Genomic DNA, 16,190 nt, shown 5'->3' with positions numbered 1-16,190 from the left:
CAAGCCAAAGTAACGGAGAAGGCCGTCAACCGGCAACTCACTGAATTCCTCGAGACACATTAAATCCTAGGCCCATCCCAATTTGGATTCAAAAGCAACCACAGCACTGAAACCACACTCCTAGCTGTCACCAATGACATATGCATCATACTAGACCACGAAGGCATGGCCACACTCACCCTCTTCTACCTCTCTGCACGTTCGACACCATCTCCTACTCCACACTACACAACGCTGGCATCCAAGATAAAGCACTGGATTGGATCAGGTCGTTCCTCACAGGAAGAACGGAGAGTGTCAGACTACTGCTGCTCACGTCAGACCCAAAAGACACATGCTGCGGAGTGCCTCAAGGATCTTCCCTCAGCCCAATACTTTTCATCATCTACATGGCCCCACTTGCCAAGATCATCAAACAACACACGCTAAACATAGTCTCCTACGCCGAAAACACCTGGCTGATCCTCTCACTGTCCTAAGACTCTGCAAAGGCCAAGAGGAATTTCCACGACAGGATGAGAACAGTCGTCACCTGGAGGGAAGCCAGCTGCCTCAAACTCAGCTCGGACAGTTCAGAGATCTTTGTTATCAGCTCCAGCCCTTCTACCTGGAATGGCTCCTGATGGCCCACTGCATTGGAAAATGCCCCTGCCCCCACGGACCACGCACGCAACCTGAGCATCATCCTGGACTCCTCCTATCCATGACCCACCAAGTCACTGCTGTCTCTTCTTCATGCTTTCAACCCTCCGACTACTGCGAAAGTGGATTCCCTCGGAAACGAGGAAGACGGTCACCCACGCACTCATCACTAGCAAAAGGTCCTTCAGCATTATATTGCAAAGGAAATACCGCACATAGCGTGTCAGCTTCTCTAAGTGATTTATTCTGCTACGCATTTCAACCCACAAACATTGTTCGTCATGGCCTAGTAAAAAACATACTGCGCCACTGGGTGAGGATACGGAAATTCCAAATGAACATGATAGTGGTGAAGAGGAAGGAATAGACTTAGGTCAAGATGTTAGTGACAACTTCTTCTCATAAGTGTAAGTATACATTTACATATTATGATATTAAATATTAAACAATCTTTTAATCTGATGAGGATAAAAGTCTCTGCTGAACATTTTTTTTCACAAGGGCTATTTAAGAAAAATTGAGGGCAAAGATGTTTGTTGATTAAAGATTTGACACTTAGGCCCGTGTTTATACTTTTTTAGTGCCCCATTTGCGCCAATTGCTTACGCAAAAGCGGCGCAAAGGTACAAAATACAATTGTATTTTGTAAGTTTGCACCGCTTTTGCGTCAAAAAATGACGCAAATGCGGCGCTAAAAAAGTTTAAATATGGGCCTTAGGCCCTCATTACAACCCTGACACTAAATCCCACTTTTCGCAGTGCTCAAGACCGCCAACATACTGTTGCGGTGGTGGAATTCTGCTACAGGTATTACGAACCACAGCTCGTAATCTGCCACAATACAGACACCCACACAAGTCCGCCACACCAAAGGTCAGTGATAAACTGGCGATACCAAAACCTCCACCGTCATGTCAACAAGAATACGCCCACACTATCACGACCCATGAATCAACGCAGTGGTCTTTCAACCATGGTAATCAATTGGCGGTACACACTGCTGCGCTCAAAATACACACACATTTCCAAAACACACCTACATTGGACAATTAAAAATACACACACCTGATACACATAAACACCACACCCACACACCCAATCCAATATAAAGCACATACCCACATCACCCACAAACCCTTACAACCAAAAATTGGAAAGAAGGCCAGAGAGAGAGATTAGCTAACACTACACCAGCATCCACACACACACAACACCATCACTTATACAACATCCACGCAACTCAAACAACGCACACCAACACATCCCCTCACACATCACAACAGACAGCACCTCACACATCACCCACACCACATCATGGCACCTCAAAGACACCCCAAGTTTTCTGAGGAGGAGCTCAGGGTCATGGTGGAGGAAATAATCTGGGTAGAGCCACAGCTATTCGGATCACAGGTGCAGCAGACATCCATTGCTAGGAAGATGGAGCTATGGCGGAGAATCGTCAACAGGGTCAACACAGTGGGACAGCATCCAAGAACACAGGATGACATCAGGAAGAGGTGGAACAACCTACGGGGGAAGGTTTGTTCCGTGGTATCCAGATACCAGATTGCTGTATAGAGGACTGGCGGTGGACCCCCACCTCCTCCCCCACAACTAACAACATGGGAGGAGCAAGTCTTGGCAATAATGCTTCCTGAGGGCCTTGCAGGAGTAGCAGAAGGACTGGACTCTGGTAAGGCACATTTTTACTACTCTATCCCCCACCCTACCTGCATGCCATCACAAACACCTGCACCCACACCTACCCTCACCCCATCACCCAAACACCCCACAGATACCCCACTTCCACAACCCACACATCCCAAAACCAAGCCCTGCATGTAACACCAATGCATGGACACCCCTCATCAAAGCATATCCAGTAGAGAGACTCACCCAGGCCCCAAAATCACCAATCACACAAGGGCCAAGGTAATAATGCAAGCACAGGAGTAGAGGGTAACTCACCTATTGCACAAGATGGCACACACATATAATATAATTATGCATTTAGACCCCAACAGGACCCATACCCAACGTCACCGGACAGGAGGTGCCAGACATATCCAGTTCCCCCACAGAAGAGGCCCACAGTGATGACAGCAGCTCTGCACGCCTGGATCAAGATGACCAGCCCGGCCCATCAGGGACCTCGGGACAGTCGGTTCCCCTAACACAGTCACAAACCACCACAGAGCCTCCCCCTCAGGAAACACCATCACAGCACTCACCCAGCGGGCCCATACCTCTGTCCCCAGGACACGTCAATCAGCAGTGTGTCCACCACTACAAGGATCACAGGCAAACCCACCAACCCAAGAAAATCAGGGACCCGGGGTCAGTGGAAGTGGTCACACGGTTCAGGGGACAGAGGCACAGGACAATAGGGAAGCTGGGAGGACTACTGTGTGACAGGGGGAGGACAGGCCCAGGGAACCGACTCTGTAGGAGGCACTTACCAACATCCTGGGAGTATACCACTGTTCCCAGGAGACAATGGGCCAGATACTGTACAAGATGCAGAAGACCCAACGGCTGCAGGAGGGACAGTACCTGGGGATCAGGGATGTCCTCCAAAACATCTACACCATCCTGGTCACCATTGCAGGGGTGCTGGCTGACATGGGCAACACCATGAGGGAGGCAGTGGCACAACAACGGGCCCCTGAAACTAGCCACACCGAAGAACAGCTCTCCACCTCTGCCGGCGCTAGTGGACAGGAGGACCCACCACAGGACCAACAGGCCACCACCACCCCACCCCCTGCAGAAGGAGAACAACACTGCAAACGGTCCCTGCGATCCAGGCAGAAGCCAGAGAACATTGCCAAGACCCCCACCAGGAAATAAGACTCTCCTGATTGTCACCCTTGTGTCCCACTCTGTCACCCTGTCCACTTTGAACTGCCATTGCTACACTTCCTGTTCCCCCTTGGACAATGCACCTGTGATACCAAGAGACTGGAGTGATGACTGCAGCTCTGCACACCTGGATTAAGATGACCAGCCCGGCCCATCAGGGACCTCGGGAAAGTCGGTTCCGCTGAAACAGTCACAAACCACCACAGAGACTCCCCCTCAGGAAACACCACCACAGCACCCACCCAGCGGGCCCATACCTGTGTCCCCAGGACACGTCAATCAGCAGTGAGTCCACCACTACAGGGACCCCAGGCAAACCCACCAACCCAAGAAAATCAGGGAGCTGGGGTCAGTGGCAGTGGGCACACGGTTCAGGGGACAGATGCACAGAAGAACAGGGAAGCTGTGAGGACTGCTGCGTGACAGGGAGAGGACAGGCCCAGGGAACCAACACTCCACAAGGCACTCTCCAACATAATGGGAGCATAGCACCATTCCCAGGAGACCATGGGCACGGTACTGGCCAAGTTTCAAGAGACCCAGGGGCTGCAGGAGGAACACTCCCCAGGGATCAGGGAGGACTCGAAGTCCATTAACACCACCCTGGCCACCATGGCAGGGATGCTGGCAGACCTTGTGAACACCATGAGGGACACAGTGGCACACAAACGGGCCCCTGACACTAGCCTGGATGATAAACAGCCCTCCACCTCCGTCGGCGCTAGTGAACAGGAGGCATCTCACAGGACCAACAGGCCACCAGCACCCCATCCCATGCGGAAGGAGAACCAGCCTGCAAACGGTCCCTGAGATCCAGGAACAAGACAAAGAACATTGCCAAGATCCCCGCCAGTAAATAAGACCCTCTTGAATGTCAGAACATTGCCAAGATCCCGCCAGTAAATAAGACCATCTTGAATGTCACCCTTCTGTCCCACTTTGTCACCCTGTCCACCTTAAACTGCCATTGCTCCACTTCCTATGCCCCATTGGACAATGCACCTGTGATACAAATAGACTGGACTCTGCCATAGACATTCCTCCATCATCACCCCAGCCCATTTCACTACCCCCTCCACTTTTTGCACAGAAATAAACACCCTTGAATCACAAAACAATCTAGAGTCAGTCTGTGCTTTCACAAATGTGTAATTGCAAAACCTCTGTAATATAGCAATGTCAATGTACTTGTTCACATACCAATGTTACACAGCTGTAGACCAGCAGTAAACATAGCAGAGGGCACAAATTGGGACCAAGATCTGAGCAATGGAAAGGCAAAGTAACAGGTCAGGGTCCATACACAGAATGAAAAAGGCAGACGTCTGCTAGCTCCAACAATAGTATGAGATGTGGGAAGCAATGCATTATGATGTTGTTTCGGTTGTCTACATCTTATTCTTCTTCAGCTTCCTCTTCTTCACTGTCCACAGGCTCCACAGCCGCCACAAGACCAACATCAGGCCCATCCTCCTGCAGAAAAGCACCTGGTGTCGCAAAGCCAGATTGTGCAACATACAGCAGGCCACGATGATCTGGCACACCTTCTTCGGTGAGTATTATAGGGATCCACCTGTAAGATGGAGGCACCGGAATCTGGCCTTCAGGAGGCCGAAGGTGCGTTCTATTATCCTGCTAGTTCACCCATGTGCCTCATTGTAGCGTTCCTCTGCCCTTGTGCAGGGATTCCTCACTGGGGTCAGTAGCCATGACAGGTTGGGGTAACCGGAGTCACCTGCAAATATCGAGGGACAACTGTTAGACATCCTCCAAACATTAGGGAATCTCCTATACCCAGATACCAAATGGAACTGTGTTGGGACTTTAGGCTCACCTATTAGCCACACATGGTGCCTCTGGAGTTGCCCCATCACATAAGGGATGCTGCTATTCCTCAAAATGTAAGCGTCATGCACTGAGCCAGGATTCTTTGCATTCACATGGGAGATGTACTGGTCTGCGAAACACACCATCTGCACATTCATTGAATGGTAGCTTTTCCGATTTCTGTACACCTGTTCATTCCTGTGGGGGGGGACAAATGACACATGTGTACCATCAATGGCATCAATGATGTTGGGGATATGTCTCAGGGCATAGAAGTCACCTTTCACTGTTGGCAAATCCTCCACTTGAGGGAAAATTATGTAGCTGCGCATGTGTTTCAGCAGGGCAGACAACACTCTGGACAACACGTTAGAGAACATTGGCTGGGACATCCCTGATGCTATGGCCACTGTTGTTTGAAAAGAGCCACTGGCCAGGAAATGGAGTACAGACAGAACCTGCACTAGAGGGGGTATTCCTGTTGGATGGCGGATAGCTGAAATCAGGTCTGACTCCAACTGGGCACACAGTTCCTGGATTGTTGCGCGATCAAGTCTGTAAGTATGAATGATGTGTCTCTCTTCCATTGTCAACAGGTCCACCAGGGGTCTGTACACCGGAGGCTGCCGCCATCTCATCACCTGCCCCAGCGGATGTGCCCTATGGAGGAGAACAGTGAGCAGAGGGTCATCCAACACTTAAGTATCACAATGTGTTTTTTGCAAAAACTTTACAAATTCACAATGTGCATTTGTCTGTCCGTATTCCTGGCCTCAATAGGTGTGACACAGTTTTTTTTTACCTGCCATGTGCCCCCTGAAATGGTGGCTGCCTGACCTGCAAGGTGGGACAAGGGGAAATGAGGTAACTGTGCTGGCGTTGTACACTGTCACATTAGGCGGTCAAAGACCGCGGCGCAATTCAGCATTGGTTAACATTGGTCCCTATGAGTTCCAGGAGCCAATGAAGATGTACACCGGCGGTGACGGTACGCACCGCCACGGACATGGCTGTCATTTTCTAACTCTTCCCTCACTTGAGCTGACCTTCAACAGGAGAGGACCTACACTGCAAGTGCTGCTGTGACCTGTGTCTGGAAGCGACGATGGCTATAGTGTCTGGGGAAAGGGCCCCTGCCTTCACTTCGGAGGAGTTGGAGAAACTGGTGGATGGGGTCCTCCCCCACTACACGCAACTGTACGGTCCTCCAGACAAACAGGTGAGTACACTGTGAGCATGGTGGATGGCACATGATTGTAAGGCATGTCATGGATGGAAGAGGGTGGGGAGGGGGACAGGCCAGCATGTGAGGGTAGTGTGTGTGTGTATGTATGTCTGGGCCAGGGTGGGAGGTGTTTAGGCAATGCGTGAGATGAACTGTACGGGATAGTAACATCCATTCTAACTTCACTTTTCCTCTAGGTCAGCGTCCACCAGAAGAAGGGTATTTGGTGTCCCATCGCCAAGGACGTCCGGACCCTGTGGGTCTACCATAGACGGAGCACCCACTGCCAGAAAAGATGGGAGGACCTGCGCCGCTGGAGCAAGAAGACGGCGGAGGCCCAGCTGGGGATGGCCTCCCAACGTGGAAGGGGTGACCGTTCTCACCATGACCCCCCTGATGTACCGGATCCTGGCGGTGGCCTATCCGGAGTTGGATGGGTGCTTGAGGGCATCACAGCAGCCACACGGGGGTGAGTACACTCTCATTCAGCTGACAGCGCGCTTTACGAGGTGTCTGCCTGGGGGAAGTGGGCTGTGGGTTCCCTTAGGCCAGGGTGAACTTGGTAGGGTAGGTCCCTTGTTAGGCAGGCTCTGTGGCACCCCAACCCCAATAGTGATAATAGCCATCTACACCTAGTCAGGCTCCTGAGGGTTCCAGGTGTGCAGCAAATGGGCTTAGGCATTTTCCCCCATGGGCATGTGAATTTCCTAATAACTGTTAGTTCATGGCTTAGAGCATAGGGCTGCTCCCTGTGTGTTGTGTCCGCCAAAGGTAGTGGTGTTGCATGCACTGAACATGTGTTTCTTCTGTCGTCCCCCCTTTTTGTTTTGTCACCCTGTTCTTGTGTGCATTGGCATCATCTGGCGGAGAAGCAGTGGCACTGGAGCAAGAGGGAGCTGCATCCCACATGGCCCTGGAGAGTGAAGGAAAGGGAGTCTGAAGCCACCAGTGGTATGGAGGGCGAGGGGAACTCCACAACAGGGACAGGAGCATACACCAGCGACAGCGACTCCTCCTCTAATGGGAGCTCCCTTGCGGTGGTGGGCACCTCTGTGCCCACCACATCAACAGGTACAGCCGCCAACCCCCTACCAGCACTGCCATCCCAGAAGCACCTCAGCGTGTGTCCTGTGCCCGCTCACCCAGGAGGGTAGGCATCTCCTTCGCCCCAGGCACCTCAGGCCCTGCCCCAGTCAGCCCTGCTGCCCTTAGTGAGGAGGCTATTGACCTCCTGGGATCCCTCACTGTTGGGCAATCTACCATTTTGAATGCCGTCCAGGGTGTTGAGAGGCATTTGCAACAAACAAATGCCTACCTGGAGGGTATTCATTCTGGCCAGGCGGCCCTACAGAGAGCATTTCGGGCTCTGGCCTCAGCACTGATGGCAGCCATTGTCCATGTGTCCAGCCTACCCCCTCCAACTTCCCCCACCCAAACCCAATCCCCTGTACCTAAGCCTATCCCAAGCACACCTTCAGACCAGCATGCACACTCATCAACACACAAGAGTGGACATGGCAAACATAAGCACCACACATCCCACAGGCACTCACACAAGCACCATCCCCATGCAGACACAGCCACATCCACTGCCTCCACTGTGTCCCCCTCCTCCATGTCCTCCTCCTCCTCCCTCCCTGTTTCATCTACACTCACACCTGCATTCACTACATCCTCAGCCACTACCTCCATCACCAGCACGCCCATCACCACACACCACTCACGTGCAATCATCACCTCCACTACCATTAACACATCCCCAGTGTCCTCTCCTAGTGTGTCTGTGAGCCCTCCTCCCAAAGTACATAAACGCAGGCAGACACCCACCCAACATCCATCCACCTCACAACAGCCTCCGGGCCATGCACCTTCACCCAAATTCAGCAAACGTACACCTCCTACAACCACTACCTCTTCCTCCACTCCCAAACCCCCTCCATCTTCCCATCCCAGTGTGTCTAAGAAACTTTTCCTAGCTAACATTGACCTCTTCCACACTGGCAGCCCACCAGGGCTGCCAGTGTGCCACCTAGCGAAGGAGCAGGCCATTCCGCCACCTGCCAAGGTGAAGAAGGTGCCCACATCCCAGAGGGAGAAGCCGCACCTACCACCAAGCAAGGGATCCTCCAAACCAAAAGGGGACAGTGGCAAGACACCAGCTGCAACATCAAAGGTGGGGAAGGGACACAAGCCGAAGAGCAGGTCAGGACAGGGCACGATGGCTCTGACTGAGGGATCAGAGTCACCCCTTCTGGCAACCACAACAGCAACCTGTACGGTGTTGGGCACCGTCACCTGCACCGCCACATGCATCGCCACCAGCACCGCCTCAGCAACAGTCCTCAGCATCATCCTTAGTGGGCAGCCGTCCGAGGCTGCAGGAGATGTCCTGCTGTGTCCCTCAACAGGTGCTGACACATGCACCACTGCCAGCACCTCCGCCACAGATACCGCCGCAAGCACCGCCACCAGCCCCGCGACGTGCTCAGACAGTGCCACCACAGCTGACATGGCTTTCATCCCCAGTGGGCAGCCGTCCAAGGCTGGAGGAGACATCCTGGACCCTGCCCAGCTTCCATGAGGCATGACTCTCATCACTGTTTTCACCTGCAGTTGGCAGGCGAAGCCACAGCAGGGCGGGGTATGTCTCTGCCTCCATAGCGTATCATGCTACCGTTCCCAGGCAATCTTGTGGCACACACACCCATGTGAGGGAATGGGACCAGCCACACTGCATGTGAAGCATTCTGGGCACAATGCCCCCTCCAGAACCACTGGATATTCACATCCACTACCTCAGTTATTGGCAGGATGAAGCACTCTGGGCACCAAGCCCCCTCCAGAACCAGTGGAGATTCACATCCACTACCTCAGTCCTTGGCAGGATGAAGCACTCTGGGCACCAAGCCCCCTCCAGAACCAGTGGAGATTCACATCCACTACCTCAGTCCTTGGCAGGATGAAGCACTCTGGGCACAAAGCCCGCTCCAGAACCAGTGGAGAAAGACATCCACTTGAGAGACTGTGGCTTTGCACTCCCCAGGATAGAGCAGGGGGCAAACCACCCACTGGAAAGACTTGAGAGACTGTGGCTTTGCACTCCCCAGGATAGAGCAGTGGGCAAACCACTGACTGGAAGGACTTGAGAGACTGTGGCTTTGCACTCTCCAGGATAGAGCAGTGGGCAAACCCCCCACTGGAAAGACTTGAGAGACCGTGGCTTTGCACTCCCCAGGATAGAGCAGTGGGCAAACCACCCACTGGAAAGACTTGAGTGACTGTGGCTTTGCACTCCCCAGGATAGAGCACTCTGGGCACAAAGCCCCCTCCAGAACCAGTGGAGAAAGACATCCACTTGAGAGACTGTGGCTTTGCACTCCTCAGGATTGAGCAGTGGACAAACCACCCACTGGAAAGACTTCAGAGACTGTGGCTTTGCACTTCCCAGGATAGAGCAGAGGGCAAACCACCCACTGGAAGGACTTGAGAGACTGTGGCTTTGCACTCCCCAGGATAGAGCAGGGGGCAAACCACCCACTGGAAAGATTTGAGAGACTGTGGCTATGCACTCCCCAGGATAGAGCAGGGGCAAAACCACCCACTGGAAAGACTTGAGAGACTGTGGCTTTGCACTCCCCAGGATAGAGCAGTGGGCAAACCACCCACTGGAAAGATTTGAGAGACTGTGGCTTTGCACTCCCCACGATCCAGCAGTGGGCATGGAGCCCCCTTGTGCAGCAGTGGCGTCGTGCGTTCATCCGAGTGAGGTGCCCCACTTCCCCCTGAGGTGCCTGTTTCATTTTGATCTCATGCCCCTGCAGTGTTCTCTCTGTTTCGAGTCAGGTATCTTGTGTGGGCTTCGCCCATGCATTTTGGGACCTCTGGTCCACGGACAATGATTGGAACACTATCCGGACTTGTGTAGTTGCTGTACATATTTGTATATACTGATTTTTGAAATTGCATCAGATTTTTATTGATTACACTTTTTACAATCATTTCATTTTGTCCTTGCGTTCTTCCTGGGGGTGGGGGGTGTATATGTAATGTTGCTGCATGTATTTGGGTGTATGGTGTTGTGGGTGAGGGTGGGGGTGTTGTGTGTTGCGTGTTGCGTGTGTGTGTCACTCTCTTTACCCTCCCACCCGCCCCTGTGTTGTAGGTGCAGTACTCACCGTGGTCGTGGATGGCGTCTTTCATGCTCCTGATACAGAAGGAGGAAAACCAGCATGGGCAGGACTTGTAGTTCGGGCTCCATGGCATCCTGGTTCCTCGTTGGGTGTCGAGAGGTGAGTGGTTTCCCTTCTGTGTACTGTTTCCACTGTGCTTTTGATATCATTGGTTCCACCCCAGAAAAGGTGGCGGATAGGCCTCTTGTACTAGAGTGGGCGGTGCATTGTCTTCCGCAGTGTTTGTTTCTACCGCTGTGGCGGTCGGATTGTTAAAGTGGTTGTCTATGTTGGCGTTTTCTGCAATGGTTGTGATTCCATTTTTTTTTTCCTCCGGCCTGTTGGCAGTATTACCCCTGCTTTAACACCAACCGCCTGGGTTGTAATGAGGGCCATAGACTACTGTGTTCATCTACATAGTTTATCTTTGATTGTTCCTAGAAAGTGTGTTCTCAAAATTATTCATTCTTAATGTGTCCATTTTGTAATTTGTTAGACCTTACAGCCTTAGGGTGATCATCCCCCAACGTTTTTGCCTGTCTCCCCCCACTTTTCTGACACTGTTTTTGCTGGTTTTAGGACTCTGCACACATTACCACTGCTAATCAGTGCTAAAGTGCATGTGCTCTCTCCCTTTTACACTGTAACATTGGTTCATACCCAATTGGCATATTTGATTTACTTGTAAGTCCCTAGTAAAGTGCACTGCATGTGCTCAGGGCCTGTTGGGTTGAATGCTACTAGTGGGCCTGCAGCACTGGTTGTACCACCCACATACTTAGCCCCTTAACCATGTCTCAGGCCTACCACTGCAAGCCATGTGTGTGCAGTTTCACTGCCACTTTGACTTGGCATTTAAAAGTATTTTCTAAGCCTAAAACTCCTCTTTTTCTACATATAAGTCACCCATAAAGTAGGCCCTAGGCAACACATAGGGCAGGGTGCTATGTAGATAGAAGGCAGGATTTATACCTGTGTGTTTTATATGTCCTGGTAGTGGAAAACACCCAAATTCGTTTTCCACTACTGTGAGACCTGCTCCTTTCACAGGCTAACATTAGGGCTACCCTCATATGCCGTTTGGTGGTAAATTCTGATCAGAAAGGGGTAAACAGGTCATGTTTAGTGTGGCCAGAATGGTAATAGGAAATCCTGCTTATTGGTGAGGTTGGATTTTATATTACTATATTAGAAATGCCACTCTCATAAAGTGTCACTTACATCTGAATGGGCTGTGCCTGCCCTCACACAATGCAGTCTCCAACATAGTGGTGTGAGTCTGGGGCCTGGCCTGGGCCAGGCAGGGTCCTGTAAACAAGAGAGACGTTTCTTTGAAGTTGGGCAACTTCAAAGGCAGAAAGGGGGATAGGTAGTGGACCCAAAACCCCAGACTTCAAATTTCTTCAAGATTTGCTTCTGGAAGCAAGATGAATCTCTGTCAAGGAGAAGAGCTGAAGAGCTGAGAAGGAGGGCTACCCCTGCCTAGTACTGTGCTTTGTTGAGTTATCCTGCAGTTGCTGTTTCTGCCTGTGAAAGGGGACAAATACTGGAAGTTGTGGTATATTCCTTCTTAAGAAGAATCTCCAAGGGCTTGGACTGAGCTTGCCTCCTGTTTTTGTAGCCTCAGGGACAGCAAAGGCTTCACCAACCAGTCTCTGAGTCTGCATGCTGTGGACTTTAGCTTTTCAGAGGGTGCCGTTCCTGGGCCCCTGAGAGTGAAATTCTGGTAAAATTCTGTAAAATAATGCTGAGTGATGCCGTACAACTTCACAAAGACGCAGATGAACGGAACCCATGATGCTGCCTGCACCTGCACCCGTTGACTTTTGATAAGGTACTGTACTTGGGAGTCCATGTGACTATGTAAAGGGCGCCAGTGGCGTTGCATTGTTGGAACGACTCCATCACTGCACTGCTTAGCAACAAATTGCAGCATTGGTTCTTCTAGGCACTATTTCTGTGTTTTTAATTGCTAGGGTCATATTTTTTATTGTGTATCGTGGATTTTTATTGTATTTGGTCTTGTTTACTTAGATAAATATTTACTATTTTTCTAGACCTGTGTGGTGTCCATTTTGTACTGTTTCGCTGTATAACTGTGTGTGGTGGTAGGTCACATTGCTTCTGGGTTAAGCCTTTCTGCTCGTGCCAAGCTACCAAGGGGGTGGGTGGGGGTTAACCAGGTGTGTTTCTTCATTGCCCTGACTAGTGTGAGGCACCTTGCTAGGACAGGGGAAAACCTGACGGCCAACCAAAGACCCCATTTCTAACATTCCCCATGTGGCATTTACAGTTATATGCTGCTGTTGCGAAGTGCAAATGGAACAGGGGTTGATCCAGTGAAAGACTCACACACACTTTGGGTGTACATATCTTGTACAAAGGTAACTTGCACAATGATTTAAGTTTTTAAGATTGCATTAGATGTGTTTTCTGCTGAATGTTGCCACCAAACCAATATGTGTACCTTAAATTGTTCTAACCACAGGTGGTAGTCTACCCAAAGCATAGTAATCACCCTTCACGCTAGTAAACTCCTCATTTTGTGGCTCGTGTATGAAGCTATTGGTGTGTGTCATTTCACTTGATACTACAACAGTGTATTTGAATGAACCACTGTCCACAAAATGGAGTACTGCCATGATTTTGACTACTGGCATTAGTCATGTGAGATTCCTATTGTGAGGCAGAAGATCTAGCTCCAGCAGATATCATAAATCAATATTAGTCAGCGTATTTAATCTGTTTATTTTGGATATATCCTGTTGTTCCATAGTGGCTAGGTCTGGAACTGTAAATGGCATTATGTATTTGGTTTATGGATAGGTTGTAGTGTACGTATAAAATGTGACTGAAAGTATTTTTCCCAAATTAGAAAATTATTAGTTTTTGATTTGTGGTTAGTGTTTTTTTTTCATTTTTGGAAAATGTAAAAACCATTACCTATAAGGAATTTTTGATGGGTTAACCATGTTTTTCATGTTCACATTCAAAAATGTATGATGGAAGGAAAAAAATGAACAAATTGAGAAAAGTAATATAACACCAGTCTTCGACTTTATTATTTTTTATTTTATTCAACAAAACCAATTAAGGAAATACAGAATGAGAACTAAAAACCAAACAAAAAATAAAAAAGTCAATCACGGTGAAAGAAACTATTTCAAAGAGCCAAATTTGTCTGAAATCATATATACAAAATACAACTTGCATCAAAAAGATAAATGTTTCCAGAAAATAGTCCACATGGTGAATGGTAGTGATGTACTGGAGGAAATTAGGTTGTGCATCCCTTGCTGGAAGTGATGCAGGTCTTGCCATCCTCTTCTGCACGTCTGAATGAACGTCCCCTTGGGATTTACAGTTGCAGGAACTAAGGTGGTTCCTTTTGTGGTAGGGCCTCCCTTTCTGTGGCTGAGGTGGATGTAGGTGCCCCAGATGTTGTTGACCACAGAAAGGGGAAGATGTTGCTGGAAAAGCCCAATACATATGGGTAAAACAATCATGCAACACCCCTGTCACAGATCTCACATTGGAGTTTAGATTCTCCATCTGTCCATTGTGCTCCCACTGGTACTGCCTGATCTCCTAGAGCTCTGTAAGGACCTGGCCCATAATGTCACAAGACTGATGGAGGGATCTCAAAACTTGATGGCATGTGTGACAATGAACCCAGAGGCCTCACTTGGCTGGCCCAAAGATTGGCTCCCACTAACCCTACTGCCACTACTCTGTGCCCTTGACCCAGTGAGGCCCATCCCACTGGGTCCTAGCTGAACTGAAGGTAGTGGTGGTAGTAGTGTTGGATCAATAGCAGCCAGGACTGGGGAGTACAAGTCTGGGTTGATGAACCTTTGAACAGAGGAAGTGGAGTTATCCTGAGGTGTGGTAACAGCTGAGGTAGGAGGTGTAGCTGTGGGCAGAGTGAGATTCACTAGAGCTGTCTGCCCAGGCAGAATAGATGGACCAGGTTTGAAGCAAAAAGTGGAGCAACATAAAACGAAAATGAAAATTAATATGATGGTTATGTCTTTTACAAACAGTTTACATTTCACACACAACTACATCCAAAAAGCAGGTTGAAATATGTCCTGAAATGAAAAACATAATTAGAAAGCTTACATAAATAAATGAGAAACATTCAACACAGTAAAGAGGAGACAAGTGAAATGAATCGTTCCAAGGCCTAGCAAGCTAAAATTCTCACAGTTGAACAACTTAGAAACATAAATAGCTTTAGTGATCATATTACTGCAATTTAACTTGATGAGACTGCAGTGGTGTTAGAGGTATATGCACTAAAATCATTTTTAAATCTACAAAACCTAGTCTGGATATGTAATGGGAGCAGGCTTCCTCCTCTGTTCATGACTGCATCAAGTTATATTTACACATGGCATTCAATTTGTGCTATGGTATAAACATTTCTCTTTTTCTCTGATTTACAGCATAAATGTATTTCATTATACATGAAAAGAAAGTAACATTTTAAAGCTGTAGTAAGGCAAGAGGCAGCTTAGCATAGTATGTACAAGTAAGTAAAACAATATTGCTTTATATATTTTAAAATAACTTTTCAAAGTGTGCAGTATTCCCTCAGAGGGACTGCAGAATTTGGAAATGTTTTAAAAAAACAAAAGGGTTGCAAGTAGAGGTGTGATTTATATAAGACCACACCACTCTACTGTACACCACTGCAGTTTATGCCACTGCACTGTATGCCACTGCACTATACACCACTGCACTGAACACCACTGCACTCTGCACGACTCACAGTATGCCACATTGCTGTACATCACTGCAATCTGTCACTCCAATGTATACCACTGCACTGTACACCACTACATTCTACTTCACAGCACTCTATGTCACTGCACTGTAAGCAAATCTACTGTACTTTCCAGCAGTCATCCGCACGCTACTCTATTCTATGCCACCTCATTCTATTCCAGGGTACTCTGCTCCACTGCAGTCTATGCCACTGCAATCTACACTATTGCAGTCTGTGCCACTCCACTATGCACAAGTGTACTCAATGCTACTGCACTCTGTGCCACTCTACTCTATGTTGGCCCCCCTCAAACCTAGGCCACTGCACTCTATGCCACTCTACTCTACACCATTTCACTCTACTCTACACAGTGCCACTCTATCCTACTCTACCCCACTCAACTTTGTAAATGTCACTCTACTGTACACCACTCCACTTTACACGACTCTACTCTACCCCACTTCACCATACCTCACTTCACTCTACCCCAATGTCCTCTGCGCCACTGTACTCCACCCACTTCACTCTAACCCACTTAAGTATATTCTGTTTCGCTCTACCCCTTCACTTCACTGAAACACTTTTCTGTATGCCACTCTACTGTATGCCACTTGACTCTATTCCACTTCATTCTACACCAGTTCAATCCACACAAGCTCACAGTACACCACTCTATTCCTTTGCATGATACTTT

The sequence above is a fragment of the Pleurodeles waltl genome, chromosome 4_2, assembly GCF_031143425.1.
Source record: "Pleurodeles waltl isolate 20211129_DDA chromosome 4_2, aPleWal1.hap1.20221129, whole genome shotgun sequence".
Classification (NCBI taxonomy): Eukaryota; Metazoa; Chordata; class Amphibia; order Caudata; family Salamandridae; genus Pleurodeles; species Pleurodeles waltl.
This window is presented reverse-complemented; position numbering follows the sequence as displayed.